The 15,361-nt window shown below is 39.0% G+C and overlaps 1 protein-coding gene and 2 pseudogenes across 9 annotated transcripts in view; 1 reads left to right on the top strand and 2 right to left on the bottom strand.

Annotated features, from left to right (window-relative positions):
- The window catches only part of TLE4 (transducin like enhancer of split 4), a 139,818-nt gene that overhangs the window by 21,445 nt on the left and 103,012 nt on the right, over positions 1-15,361 (bottom strand). The window lies entirely within an intron of this gene.
- On the bottom strand, positions 2,226-2,344 carry LOC111729649 (annotated as a pseudogene).
- On the top strand, positions 9,231-9,349 carry LOC111729654 (annotated as a pseudogene).

The raw sequence follows: 15,361 nt of genomic DNA, 5'->3' as shown, positions 1-15,361 counted from the left end.
CTGAGACTTTATCTACTTTGTATTCATTAGTATACATTTGCGAAGCTGTTAAGAGGAGACAGGAGAGAGGGAAGGAGGTGAAAGGAAGAAGAAAACAGAGCTATAAGAGAAAAATAAGGAGAAAGAGAAAAATAGAAAAGGAATGGGGAAAAAAAGGAAAGAACAAGACAGAGGAAACAGAGATGGGACAGAGGAGGCAGAGGAATAAAAAGGGAGGTAAGAAATAATGCAAATCCAAAAGACAGAATAGGTTTGGTCTAAAGGAGATATTTATATTATACTGTTGAAGCACTTTTTAGAGAGTTGAGAAAGGTAGCTGATACAAGAGAAATAAGGAAGAAAGAAAAGAAAGGCTACTTTTTTTCAAGATTGCTGGTTAATGGGAAGCTAGTATTTCAAGACTCTACAGTGAAACTGAATAATTTAGAGTCCAGCTTGAAAGATAATTAGTAATTCTTCAATGAAAAAAAGAGGAGAGGTACTCTTTGGGGATTCAAGCACCCCAAAATGGTGACCATGTGACACAAAGGTCATATTTACAGAATTTGCTTAGTCTTGAACCTTAAAGGGCCTGGAAGATGCAGGGTGGCAGGTAAAACAAAAACAACAAATGACCCACAAAAACTCACATCTGCAAAAATGTACTTTATTCCTGACTTCTAGAGTTATCATGAGCCTGCTTCTTTTTATCTCTGGAAACTCAGAAATCTGTTAGGAACAGAGAATGGAGAAAGGTGGTCCCTCCCTCTTGGGATCATGATCAGGGGTGATCTCTATGGGTTCAAGCTATACCTATTATCTCTCCTCTTCCAAAGAGCTCTCAACGAGAAGTGTCCCATACACAGAAAACAAACACTGATGACAAGAAGCCAGAGAATGAGTCTGTCTGCCATTAAAGCCAGGTAGTAACTAGGTACATTTAGATGGTATGGGAGCTTAAAACCATGGATGTAAATGTGAAGAAAACATTGATAAAAACTGTAAAAAACCTTAAGATTAAGTTTCAGAAAGACCAAACAGAAGCTCTACACAAACGTGAGGTACAAGAGAGGGAGCAGGGCTGAGTGCAGGGCTAACCTGCTGAGAGTGGATTATAAAGGCCTGAGGAGCCAAGTCCCTCAGTAGGGCACTAGGGCAAGAATCCAAGAGCTAAATTAACCCGGCCTGCGGGGAGGAAAGGGATGATCTTGGAGGGCAGGGGAAAGAATACTTGGAATAAAAAAATAAAAATAAAAATAAAGAAGTTCTAGGAAGAACAAAGAATCACCACCAGAATATCTGCCTGGCATCCAAATCATTTCAGAAAACTGTTAAGTAAAGCTCTCCTTCATTTATAACTTTATTCATCTTATATAAAATTAACACCCTTGTGCTTTTTTTCTCTTTTTCTAAGTCTGTTAGTAGTAATTAACATTTATAATGACACACAAAATTTCCAATTTGCTTTTTAATTAACTATGGGTGGCAGTGTGATAGCTAGAACTTTTGGCTCTACATTCCATTTTACTTCCACTGAACCATAATGCCACATATGTTTTTGTGGCTAAACTGTCAAAGCATGTTGTTAAGAGGAAAACCAATAAACTTTTCCACACCTGGGCTGGTATAGCTACCAAGAGATCACCCCCTAGTGGTCAGCTACAGTGATGGCACTCCGCAGCCAGCTCTAAAGGTAGGGGTGGAGGGTGGGAGTTTGGAGGAGGAGAAAGATAAGAATGACCAGTAACTGGGTTCCCATTGATAGAGACTGGATATTTCTTCCAGTCCCTCTCAAGGTTTTATATGACTACTCCAAATGTATGCACTGAACCTTGTAACTATTCCTACTCAAACATTCACCCTTAAGCAGAATAGATGGCAGGCATTGTTTAGTAAGGCTAAATACTGAAGCAAAATATTAGAAGCCAAACAATTTTAAAAAGTGGAACTTTCATATATCTCCACTGAGTTCTATTCCTCACCCCAAAGCCATAACACTTGGTTCAATGCTCTGCTTTGCTTTCACACCATGACCCAATGCAATCAGGTTTTTATAATCATCAGTCCACTGAAATCATGCAAACAAACATCATCTGTGAGCTATTACCTACCATATTTAATGCCAGAAAAAAAAAAAGCCCAAATTTCTGAGTATAGCTATTTTTTTTTAGGCAAGGCAACCTTTGGTTGACCTCACAGATTGCAAGGACCTTGTCAGCTTACAATCCCTTATTTTTCATGTTTTACACCTACAGCACCTGGTCTTCCTAAATTGTCTCCCATCCAAGTACTAGGCAGGCCCGACCCTGCTTAGCTTCCGAGATCAGATGAGATCGGGTTTGTTCAGGGTAGCATGGCCGTAGACTGAGTATAGCTATTTTCTAAAGCCCTTCACCCCATGCCCGAATCCAGAGTTTTGGCCTTGTCTCAGCACAACGAGCTTGTTCCCCTGTGCTCTGTTTATTTTCATTCCATCTGTAGCCTTTTTTCCTGGCTTATAAGAATGCCCTTTCCCTCAGTATCTTCCTTTTGAAATCTCTTCATTCTTAAAAACCAGCTCTAATATCACCTTTCAAAGATCCTTCAGACACAGTCAGGCAGAATTAATCACTCATTCCTCTTTGTTCTCTTATTATGTTCACCCAATGAGTAGAGCACTCACAGTCAATTTATGGCTATTTGTTTGCAAGGCCACTTCGCAGACCAGGCTGTAGGTTCCCGAGAAGCGGGTGGAGACAGAAGTACCCGGCAAAGTTACCGGCACAGAACTGCACAGAAATGTTTGCGAACACAGATAACTAAACATCCACTTGTCACTCCATCTTATCCAAAATTCATGGGTTACACTCCCTTTCTGAGGGTTTCTAGGCTAAACGGCTCCACAAGAAACCATTCACTAGAGTAAGATCTGAGTAGGGACGCCCCTTGGAACTGGCAACTCAGGAACTCTGCCCCTTCTACTATTTCCCGATGTCTTTGTCCCAGTAATTTGATATTTTATAAGGGAAAAAAAAAAACCTGAATGTATATGTGTATATGATTAACAACTATCTGAGCCTTTTGATTCTGACACACTCTATTGAAAGTTATTTCTACTGTTTAAAAGGAAAAATGTATTTTTAAACAATGAAATACTTTCTTAAAAATTAATACTAAATGGTAATGCTTTAGACTTTTATGCTTCTTTATTGGGACACACATACAAATAGCTTTATTTATTTATTTTTAAATGGCTGTTTCAGGCCCTGTGAGCAGTATTTTATTTGTGAATTTTACTACAGAACAGAGTTATACTTTAGAGTTTCCTGGTAGAATGATAAAGAAGTTAATTATCGCTAGCATTTAAAGGTTAAGCTAAACAATGGTTACTGTGGCAATAAACTGTTTCAATAACATAACTGCTCTGGAATCAAACTGAACTTGGCATGGACTCTTATGATGAATCTGACAAGTCCACCATTCTACCACCAGAAGATAACTTGGATCGTAGCTGGACATGTGAAGAGGAGGAATTACATAAATACTGATGAAGTCATGCCTTTACAAGAAAAGCTTATTTTCATTTCTTTATTGTTACTTTAGTAGCTTAGCTAGGTTAGATATTTCCCTAGCTTACTAGAGCTGCATCATGACTATAAATCTACAAATTTAGAAACAATAAATGTATATCTTTTCTCATTAGTTTGATCATGTAAACATACCAGCAAATTTATTGTGAACAGAGAGTTACAGTCACAAGCAGTGGCCAATCCAAAGAGGGCAAAATACCTTAAATATAAATGTTGAGTAAAAAGCTCTGAAAAATAAAGTAATAACCTAGAATTAACTTTTTTAAAAAAGTGCTGTATTTTTAAAATACAGAGGTATAAGTTTAATTAAAGTAAAAGAGGAGGGAAACAAACAAGGAGAAACCAAGGAAAAAATAATTAAAGTTTACAAGTCTTATTAAATGGAAAATCCTAATTGCTTTGGTAGTAAAAGATAAGCTTTATGACAGTTATTCCTAACATTATAAATCATGTTATCTCAAAATAAGAAAAATTCTAGATCCTAGTTTGAAATCCAGCTAGACTTTACTATGCCTATTTGACCAAGTCAGCTAGAAAACTGACACCTCCAGCAATCTAAAGGGATAGCCCTGCCCCTTTATTTTTACTTCTTTGCCACCTCCAGATCAAAGAAGACCATGTATGAGAAAGAGTTCTCTATACATCTTCCTCCCCTCCAAAAAAGAAGTACTGTAATAACTAGAAGATAACTTTAATAACTGGTAGCAGACTTTACTAGCAGGCAAGAGCATCTCTCCAGAGTTGGACCGCCTGGGTTTAAGTCTAGATTATTCCACTTAATGGGTGGGTAGCCTTGGAGATGTTGCCCAGGCTCAATTAATCTGTAGTTAACACCACCCCACCCATTCCTTCAAGGGGGCTGCTTTGAAGGCTAAGTGAAAGAATCCAAATAAGACACAGTCCCAGCCAGATAACTGAGCCCGCAGAAACAGTAACTCAGCACTATGACGGTGTACTGCACTCTATTTACTACAGAGCTAGTATAGATCTTCTATTTTAAGCCTCACATAAGGACTATTCTAGGCATTTGTGTAGCACTATCTCTCAGTAGAGATATACAGATGGTCCATAATGATAAGGTTTCAACAGGCTGCTATTATCCAAAACATATCTTTCGACAATCACAATAAGGTTTTGGTTACGTACTGCAGGCAGGACTAGGAATACCACCTCCACATTGGACTTTATAATCTGATATCAAATGTACATCGAGCTAATTCTGCTTTCCATTTGCATAGGTGCAGTGCTCAGACCTCCCTGTCCACTTACAAGATTTCAACCAGAAAGAAAATGCTTGCTAAAGGCTGAGTGGAAACCATGATCAATTACCATTTGTTTGCTCATCAGCTATGCCTTCAAACATTCCACCTACCTGGCACGAAAGGGTAAATCAATTTTCAGACAGATATAGGGGATAATGATGGGTAGAGGACACCATGAAAATCTGGCTAGGATAACCACAAGTCCTGGTTTGTTCCCACTCTACACTGTTGTCCAGGCCTCTCTTTACTCTCAAAACCAGTCCAAGTTAGAAGATAAATTATACTGCTACTCTATCTGTAGTTCATTCAGTACAGTAATTAGTTCCGGCCAGGAACAACTCAGGGGGAGTTTGTTTATGGAAGTGGAGGTGATGAGGATGGAGATGGCAAGCCCAAGAGCCCTGTAGACCCTTTATTATTCCATAACCAAAGTCCTCAATCATTTCCTCAGCAGAAACAAATACTGGTGACTTTCTTGAAAGGCCAAGGTACTGTTGGAGATCAGCAGGGACTCAGCCCACTCCTCCTTCTGAGCAGAGTTCTGGTTTTCAGGAGAAACTCTACAATCATGAGTCATCAGCATTAACTACGGTCACTGGTCCTCAGATCATTTCAATTATTAAATACTTTCGACAAGTTCTGAAGTCCTTAAAAGGAACATCCTGAATAAATCTACGTATACCAAACTCACAAGTACCATATCCCAGTGAATTTTTGATTGAGATTTTATTGTACAGTATTATACAAAATGTTTATTTACCCCTGCTCATAGCTTTTTTAACTGATAAAACATTTTAAAATGTATTATCCCATTTATAAGGAAATAACCAAGAGAGATGGAAAATATAATCATCAACCGGGAAAAATTAAATATAAGAACTTTAAGATAAAAATTATTTGGTCAAAATGCACATGTCTTATGTACTGACTCATAATACAAGCAGATTTATGTAAATTAGCTTAAAATTTATAGCATGCTAGTGGTGAAATACCTGAATATGGTAGAGCTCTAAGCCAGTCAATGGTGTCAGTTTACTGCTCATTATAGTAAAAATTTTTTAAATAACTGGCTTGATTAAGGAAGTCATTAAAAATTCAATCTGTATATAACCCTCAGAGAACTTGCTTTTTTCAAATTAACATAAATCAAAATTCACCTTCAAAAATTACTGGAACTTTCTGAAGACTTGGCCCTTGTTAAAACAAGATTTAATATAATCTCTCTATAAAGTAATGAGTCTGTTCTCAATAAATGTTTCACCTTTATAACATTTCATGAACAACATGTTCTTTAAAATGTTCTGTTGCTATATTTGTTTTTCAGCTTCTCTTCTGGCAAGAGAAACTTGGTTTAAGATAAATTTCTTTTGCAGACAATCAAAATTTTAACAAACCAGAGGAAGTGACAGAGGAATGATTAACAACTGACAAAGGAATGACCAGTGTCCACAATGATCATGCTATGGGTACTTGAGTCGGACAGCCCTGGGTTCAATACCAGGCTGGACCATTTGCTTGCTGTATGACCATGGACAAGTTAACAGACAGCACCACGCTTCCACCTCCTCCTACTGGGTAAAACGAGGATAACAGGAGTACTTCCTCAGAAGGTTGCTGTGAGGATTACAGGAGAGTGCATATTGTGGAGCATGGTACCTTGCACTGTAAAGAGCTATTATTGCCCCTTGGCTAATGTGGAAACCACCACACAACCTTAGTTCACTTACGAACTCACTCAGTAAGCATTTACTGAATGAATACCCACGAAGTACAGAAATACAAAGATGAATGAAATATATAGCTTGCCCTCCAGCAAGCACCTATATTTCATGTTACTTAGAATATAAAAGTCCTACACTTTTTTTCCCTTCATGCAGTAGAATATATAACACTTCAATATTTAGTCATTCATGTTTTGTTTCTGTCATCTCAGCATTATGTAATACTTGGTCAGGATAAAATGCCGTAATAATTTATAAGGTATCAATAAAATTGATTTTAAATTAGAACATTATCTTAATGTCCTCTTGGAGTTTCTTGATTGTTATTTCCTCTTCCTGGAATAAAGCTGTTGGCTCTGCCCCAGAAATTTCATTAAATAGTTACTTTAGCTGGTGAGCTGAGCTGTTATAACATGCTTTGACACCAAAGATATAGGTATAATTCTTGTGTAGGAAGCTCAGCTTCCTCTCTTCACAGCCACTGACTATGTGTGGTTCAAACTGTGGGTCACATGAGGAAGCAACTGGGGAAATAAGAGAGGATGAGTACATCCCCTGACCACTGCTGGAAAGGAGAGCCCAAGCCCAAGCTAAATTAATCAAGCAATCTCTCTCCTGATCATTAGAGATGGCAGAGTATTAACAGTCTCCCAGAAACTGAAAAAAATTTCCAAGTGCACACAAATATTACACAGAAGTCACTTACATCTTTTAAACTATCTAATCATCCCAAAGACAACGCATGCTCTTCAATCCAATGGACTTCTTCAAGGTATGCAAGACTTAAACTAACATTCCTAAGTGTACTTGTCCTCCAGCAAGAAATCCCTTTCCTCATTCATACAGATTCTATAAAAGTGGTATGCAGACGCTATGGAAATTATAGTCACATTCACCCATCACCTTTTTCTGGGATCTTTTTCTCTGTATAGCGCCTATAAAATACATCCTAAATAATTCATTCACCCATTGCCTTATAATCAATGTTACTAAGTCTCACTGACAAATAGTAATCAGTACGTGGATTTGACTGTCCTAAAAACAAAGGTGAGAGTGCTGGCAAAAATCTCCTTCCCGAATTTTCTGGAAAGGTTTATTGGCTTTAGACTTACTCTTATACTGTGCTCTGTTCTTGAAACAAAATGTTAACGTACTCCTAACAGCTGCTTTGAAAGAAGCTGAAGTGGGATAGCTGCTCCGAGAAAATAAAGTGACTCAGCTTTAAGACTTGGCAAGCTATGTCTTAATGGGCCAGAATCCTCATTTAGTAACTATTAAAATTTATTGGAAAAAGTCTTTTCATGTTGTTATTTTTTCCAGTAAACTGTTTTAATCTATCTGAAAGGCTAAACATTTTTTTTTCTTCCAAAGAGTGTTAACTCCACAGAGTCTCATATATATTGTATATTATGGATGCAAATATATTCTATATAATATCGGATGGTAATTCAGCAGAAACAGAGAAGAAAATGACTGCATATCAATTTAAAGGTAGGCTGCCTAACAGTTTTAAGGTTGTTAATCCTTAAAAACTCCAGGTCTTTTTCATACCACACCGCGAAAGGGTGAAATACTTTTCAGTGATCATTTAGCCAATTTGGTCTTAAGGTCCCTTATTAAAATATTAAAGTCGGTTGTACTCTAGAACGAAACTGACAAATATAATGTGAATTACATATGAATTTAAAAATTTTCTAGTAGCCAGATTCTTAAAAATTAAAAATAAACAGGTAAAATTAATTTTCATCATACATTTAACTCAATGTATCAAAAAATACCATGTCAACATGTAAACAACATAAAAATTATTAATGAGCTATTTTACATTATTTTCCTTTTTTAGTACATCTTGAAAATCTGGTGTGCACTTTACACTTACTTATAGCACACCTCAATTTGGACTGGCTACATTTTTAGTGTTCAATAGCCACATATCACTTGTGGCTACCACAATAGATGACGCAGGTCTAAAAGTTCTTGAATTCACAACAGGAATCAACACCCAGTAATAGAAGCATCTAGCACTTCATACAAGTACAGGCCTGATGTGGTTACTGCTTACCTTCTCCAATCTCAGCTGAAAGTCTCTTTCTCAGAGTGCTGGACACCCCATACTCATTTATCCCTCAGTGCAGGGCTTCTGCCAAGAACTCTCTTCGCGAGACTCTGAGTGGCTACGATCTTTTCATCTTTTATGTTTCAGTTTAAGTGCCACCTTCTCAGAAAGGTCTTGTCAATGATGCTATTCAAGATGCTTTCTGGAAATCTCTACCATAGCCCCCTTTTTACGTCTTAGCATTTGTATTGCAGCCGTTATTTTGATTATTTGCTTGTCTCTTCTACTTGATTAGAAGTTCCAGGAAGACAAGGACCATGCCTGGTTTCATCACATGAAAATCCAAAACTAGCTTTGGTGCCTCAATTAACAGCTGCCGAACAAATGAATGAGTACGAAACTCGATCTGCTCATGCTTATGCACTTGTCTTCCTTGTTCCTGTATTATTTTCATTATGTTGAGACTAGAGATTATACATTCCTAAAAGGCATGTATTTATTGTACCTTATTTCTTTGTATTCTTAGCACTCAATATAATGACTGTCTTAGTCAGAGGAACAGCTGTGTGTATGTGGGGTATATGCAGGTGGCTGTATGTAGGCACACCAAAGGAAGAAGACAGCCTTCAAAAGTTATTTTGAGGTCTACAGCCATGCTACCTTGAACGAGCCCAATCCCATCTGATCTCAGAAGCTAAGCAGGGTTGGGCCTGGTTAGTACTTGAATGGGAGACCACCTAGGGAGACCAGATGCTGTAGGCGTTATAAGAAATAAATAATAAAAATAAGGGATTGTACGCTGACAAGGTCCTTGCAATCTGTGAGGTCAACCAAGGGTTGCCTCGCCTGAAAAAAAAAAAAAAAAGTGATTTTGAAAATGATACGATGGCAAAACAATTTTCAGAACTATGGTGAAAAGATATTAAGCAGCAGCAGTACAAAAAATAAAACCGAAACAAAGGTCAGAATGGTGCTAGAGAGGAAAGGGTCAAAAGTGGTGCCTTTTCTCCTCCACCAATCAAGGGCACAGGCCCCCTCCCCCAAGGTCAGCACCAGGCTTGACCTCTGGGTGGTCATGTAAGGAAAATTGTTGAAGAAATGCATCAAGGCCGCCAATTCTTCTTCTTTATCCTAGAAGAGATAAATCTTTGGCAGAAGGAAGACATTTTTCAACTGGCTATCCCTCTCCCCTGTCGTCTTTCATCATGTACTCATCAGCTATTTGTGACAAGGAAGAGACAAATCTTATTCAAGTCTGACCATTGAAAAGGTAGGATTTAAATGAATCCTGCCTGACAGACCACCACATGCAGAATGCAGCATCAGCAGTTTTTCCATGGCTGCTCATTTAGAGAACAGGGATCCCTGGGGATCTCCTGGAAATGTTTACTCCTCAAGGGGAGGTATGTGGTAACGAAAAAAAATCTCTGTGGTAATGAAAAAAAATCTCTGTATTAACATTTTTTTTTCTAGATAGTAAGTCACCACTACACCGCTGACAAAAGAAAAGCCCACATATAGGGCAGATAAAAGACTTTTTTTTTTTTAAAGAGCTTTACATTGGTTCATTTTAAAATCATAGATGACTATCTTTGATTTTAAGTATGTAAATTTTTAGTATGTAAAGCAATCTAAAGCATTAACGTCAATTTAACTGAGACTTTAGAATACTGAGGAATGAAAACAAATGAGACAATAAGACACAGATACTTAGAGACATAATTTCAAATCGTTCCAAAGAAATGATTTCAAGCGGCAGTTGTCATTCGACAACTAGATCTAAAGATACAAGGGTTCGACAAAATATATAAAACATGGGAAGAACAGGATGATTCACTAAGCATGTGACAAGATTACCTGGTCTAACCAGGAAACAGCATTCTACTAACCAGGGCTGAAATGCTGAAAGGGGAGTCGGGTCATGGTCAAATCTCCCTGCTCCCCTCAGATGATCATAGGTCAGAGAGCTAAATTATAAGAGGACTACGGAAAATATTTCAGAGGCTCTGTCTATTTGCCATCCCCAAGCAACTGTGAGTGCTGCTCTGTAGCTCCCGCTTCTCTGACTTTTCCCTCTTCCATCCTCCCCACCCTTCACCCACGCCCCCGCCCTGCTGGCAATACCTCAGTCAATACTTAGTCCTGCCACTGGCACTATGGGCTAAAGAGGTTGTTGACCCTTATTCTAACATGTCCTTTTAGGTTAATTACTTTTGTATACTCGGTGTACCCGGTGACATTTAATCATTATAGTGCTACTCGGGTAAACAGAACTGAATGGAGCCAACTGCAATTTGGCATCGAGCTAAATGGTGCGGTAATAGCAGCATGCTGAAAATGGATTGGAAGAAAAAATACTTTCACTCACCACACTGAGAAACAAGGTGAATACCACTCGATCAATCACTATTTTATTAAAAACTAAGAACAATAGCTCAATGGTACATATTTGCTATTTAATACGAACTATGGCTGGAAGGACATCCTGCACTTTGTAATGTATGACAGTCTAGTAAGAGTTTACTGAATAAATGAATGAAAATAAAAGTAACTCGAACTGTCTGTATGACTTTTGTGGTACGTCTGTCTCTCTCTTTGCATGTGCGCGCACACACAAACACACATACACATCTCATCACAAGACAGTTCTCTGCTAACACAGTCAACAGTGTATTATCTTGCTAGTCTTTTGGTTTGTAAGCATCCAGGACATAGGAAAGTAGATGCAGAAGATCCCACAATCTAGTGTTTGCAAGACAGCATCCAGGAGCACAGGATTAATAAAATGTCAAGTCACAGACCTTTGAGACACTAACAATGTTTGCTAAAACAGACAGCTATGGCCTTTTTGTCCCTGGGAAAGGAGAGTGGGTCAGAAAGGCCATTAGTAGACTTGACAGAGCTAGCCAGACCACTGGAGGTAGAGGGAATTCTGCAGAAATACTTTCAGTACTAGTTGGTAAATGGAAAAAATGAGGTTTCACTCCTCTATCTGAAGAATAACTGACTTTGCAAGCAAAGTATTGTGTTGTGATGTCAGTAGAATCCTACAAGTGTAGCTAAATGGCTAATCTGTTGGCAATGTGCTAGTCACTGGGGACACAAAGTGGATAAGGCACCAGTTTTACAGTGCTGTGGGGTCTGGAGGGAAAGAGATGGAATGGAATAATTACAGGCTCTACAGTGAGAGTACTCTGGTTTCAAATCTCAACCCCAGTACTTATTAACTGTGTACTGGCAAGTTAACCCCTCGAGGCCTCAATTTTCATACCTGTAAAACGTAGATAAAGATATTTGTCCTACAGGATTGTCATAAAGATTAAATGAGATAACTATGTGAAGTGGCAGGCTACCTTTCATGCTTATGTATGGAATTTGCCCTAGAAGACAAAGGTCAAGCCTTTACTAGTAACCCAACCCAATTCAGGCAGCAGTAGGCCCTGAGAGCTGCTACGAATGTCTCCTCTTGGCCTTCCAAAAGAGGTCAGTGAGCACTTCCTCAAGCCTTGGATTCTGGGCAAAAGCCACTCTGTCCAGATTCATACGTTTCTGAGAGCATATTCTAGGCATGTACCTGCCCTCTAGGCTCAGTGCCCTTTTTCAAAGTTCTGCTCTTTCTCCTTATTTGTAGAACTCATGCCAAACATATCTTTTAGCATGACCTTGAGTTAGAGTGACAGAGTTAGCAAGACTAGACTTGCAACCCCAACTTCACTGGAACTTGACAAATAACTCTATAAAATGAGTGAGGTGTCAGGACTAATGGGGTAAAGGAGCACAGCATGTACCCGCTGTAAATAACTGAACAGCAGCAGTTGATGAACAGAGTCCCAACTATATGCCAGGCAGTTTGCTGGGCCGTAAGGCACTGACTTGGAACACAATTAAAAGAATAAATGAAGACCCTGCCCTCATAGAACACTAGTTATAGCAACGGGCCATAAAAATAAAGTTAACTAAGTTATTATTAATAAAATTAAGAAAAAATAAGTACAGATAACAGTGTGGTACAAAGGAGACAAACAGGATGCTAACACCGAAGACTAGGGACAGGGTGGTCAGGAATGGTCTCTTCAAAGAGATGACATTCAGACTGACATCAGAAGGAAAACTTGGAGCCAATCGTTTGAACAGCCAGGAAAAGAATGCTGCAGACAGAGGGAATGGCACATGCACAGGCCTCGAAGAAGGAGAAAACTTGCAGTGATACTGGAGGGAATAGAAAGCTGGATGCCAGCTGTGGAGGCACAGCATGATGGGACAATGCTGAAAGGAGAGTGGGGCTGGACTGTGCAGGGTCCAGGAGGTCTTGGTGAAATTTGTTTTTTATTTAAGTGCCATTGAAAGGGAGCGATTAGATGACACACGTTCTAAAAATCTCCCAGGAGATCTTCGAAAAGTTCTATGTGAGATGAGAGTCAGAGTCAAATTAAGACTTTTAAAAAGACTTCAGAAAAAATTATGTTGCCTATCTCCACCCTTGGTAATTAAGAATATAAACAACACTTAGTATATAACATAAACCTTATTTGTGTGCTAAAATTAAAATAGCAAAATTCTGAATCAAAGCTGAGCTGTCATCACTTTTGGTGTCCCTGCTTTACTACTGCGGTTAGCATGAGCTTAAGTGGGCCTGCCAGGTAATAGAACTTTGGCAGGGAAGGAGTGGTCCTGGGAAAGATACTGGTGTCTAGGACTGGAGGAGGTGCTAGAGAGGGGAGAAGAGGATGAATTTGAGAGAGATGTAGAGGTATAACCCAGTGACTCATACAAATATATGTATGTGTGTGCATGTGTGTATGCATGGGTACGTGTACGTATATATGTATGTATATGATTAGGATGGAATCAAGTTTGTCAACATACTGATGTCATCTTCGTGCATCTGCAATTTGATATAGGTTCTTACTGGGAAAAGAAAAGGCAAGAGTCTTAGGTATCCCATAAGAATGCTTGCAACCTGAAGGACCTCATAGGGCTTGCATCCTCCAAGGTTTATCACAAAAGGGGAAAACACAACTGGGAGGTTTAGAACTACTGATCTAATCAACCTGAATTACATTTCCACAAAGTGGTAGACCAGTATTTGAGATTAGATGCTAAAGAATAAATGCTGATCTTTACTCAAAGAAACTGACAAAGAAGACACTTTTCTATAATCAACAAAAAACTGAATTATAAGAGCACAGGGAGACATTAATAAGAAAGGGGCCTCTCAGGTTTCAGAGTAACTGGGGTTTATCCACTGAGGCTTTCCATCAAAGACAGGCCCAGGAACTGCCAGGCCCCAACCAAACCTGGACTGCAGTGTTTCTGGTATGTGAGGAGGCTAGGTAAGTTTTCGAAGAAATGGAGGAGTAAGACAGAACAGCAAAGCTCCTAAAAGCTGTCTTGTTTCTGGCATGGGTCATGGGCTGGGATGAGACAAGCTGACAGGTTGCAAACAAAATTCAAGGACTGGGAAGTGGTTCTCAACCCTGGCTGCCTGTCAGAAGTACCTATGGAGCTTTAAAAAGTAGCACCCCCCGCCCCCCGCCGCCACACACACCCACCCCTACCGGGCACTGTCTGACTCTCTGGAGGGGTGGTGCTTGAGCAACTTTAAAAAGTAATTCTCAAGTTGGGAACCTGAGGCATATTGAGAATGAGGAGGCACTGTGACTCCTGTCAACTAGAATTGCTCATCAATTGGAACTGCCTACCTACTAGCACCATGTCACCTCCAGCCCTTTCAGAGAACACAGTTAGCGGAGTGGTAGTGACAGCATCCCAGATATCATCTCCCTGTGGCTGTTCTCCTCAGGATGAACCACATTTAACTGGTAAGAAATGATGTATTTCAAAACCAAATTCTGGAGTTGGGAGAGAGAAAAACTCAATCACGACCATGGCATAAGAGGAGGCAAGATGCTCTTTACACATTTCTGAAAGCCTGAATGTGGTGTTCCCACGTGTGACTCTACAATGCTGACAAAGTAATGTATTTTGAGTGCCATAATTAAAACAATAATCTCAATAAAGTGGGCATTACAAGATAATTGGCCATCCTCAGGTATTAAGCAAACTGTGGTAAAAGCCAAGGACACTCATCACCAAGGTCAATTACAATAATTACTTATCTGAATTACATTATTGCTATTGTAAACCTCACTTGATTAAAAAAAAAAAATCCAACAAAACAACACAAAAAAAACACACTATAAAAACTGATTTAACACACACCACAGGGAAATGACCTGAGAAGGAGTTCTTGTTCTCGTTGCCTGATTACTGGTCATTTAAGAATTCCTATAATCAACTCTGCAGCACCTCCACATATATCCTATCCCTTTAAAGTGTATGTTTCTTCAGATCTGCAGTCTGAGTTTATTAAGGAAATATGCCTATCAGACATTAGAGAAGTGGCTTAGAAGAGCAAAATTCAGCAACGTGTAGGAAAATGGAATGGCTCTAAACTAATAATAAAAATAAAGGGTACAAGAGAAAAACAAATGCCCATTACTCTGTGAGTTACATTCCAACCCTTTCCCCGCCCCTCCCCCCATCAGCACATTACAGGCAAGGTTTTCTCTGCCTTTGTAGAAACTGAGTCTCTCAGTTATGCTGGTTTATAGCTTATGAGAAGATATTTCGGCTCCCACATGCCACTGTCAGCTTGTCCACATTAACACTCATTCAAATAACCAATGGTCAACCAGAAGAAAGTCAGGAAAAGCTTTGAAGACCATAAAAGAGAAAACAGAAATTTTGACCTTCCTATGGGTAATTGGAATG

Source organism: Pteropus vampyrus, unplaced genomic scaffold (assembly GCF_000151845.1).
Source record: "Pteropus vampyrus isolate Shadow unplaced genomic scaffold, Pvam_2.0 Scaffold273, whole genome shotgun sequence".
Taxonomy (NCBI): domain Eukaryota; kingdom Metazoa; phylum Chordata; class Mammalia; order Chiroptera; family Pteropodidae; genus Pteropus; species Pteropus vampyrus.
This window is presented reverse-complemented; position numbering and strand designations above follow the sequence as displayed.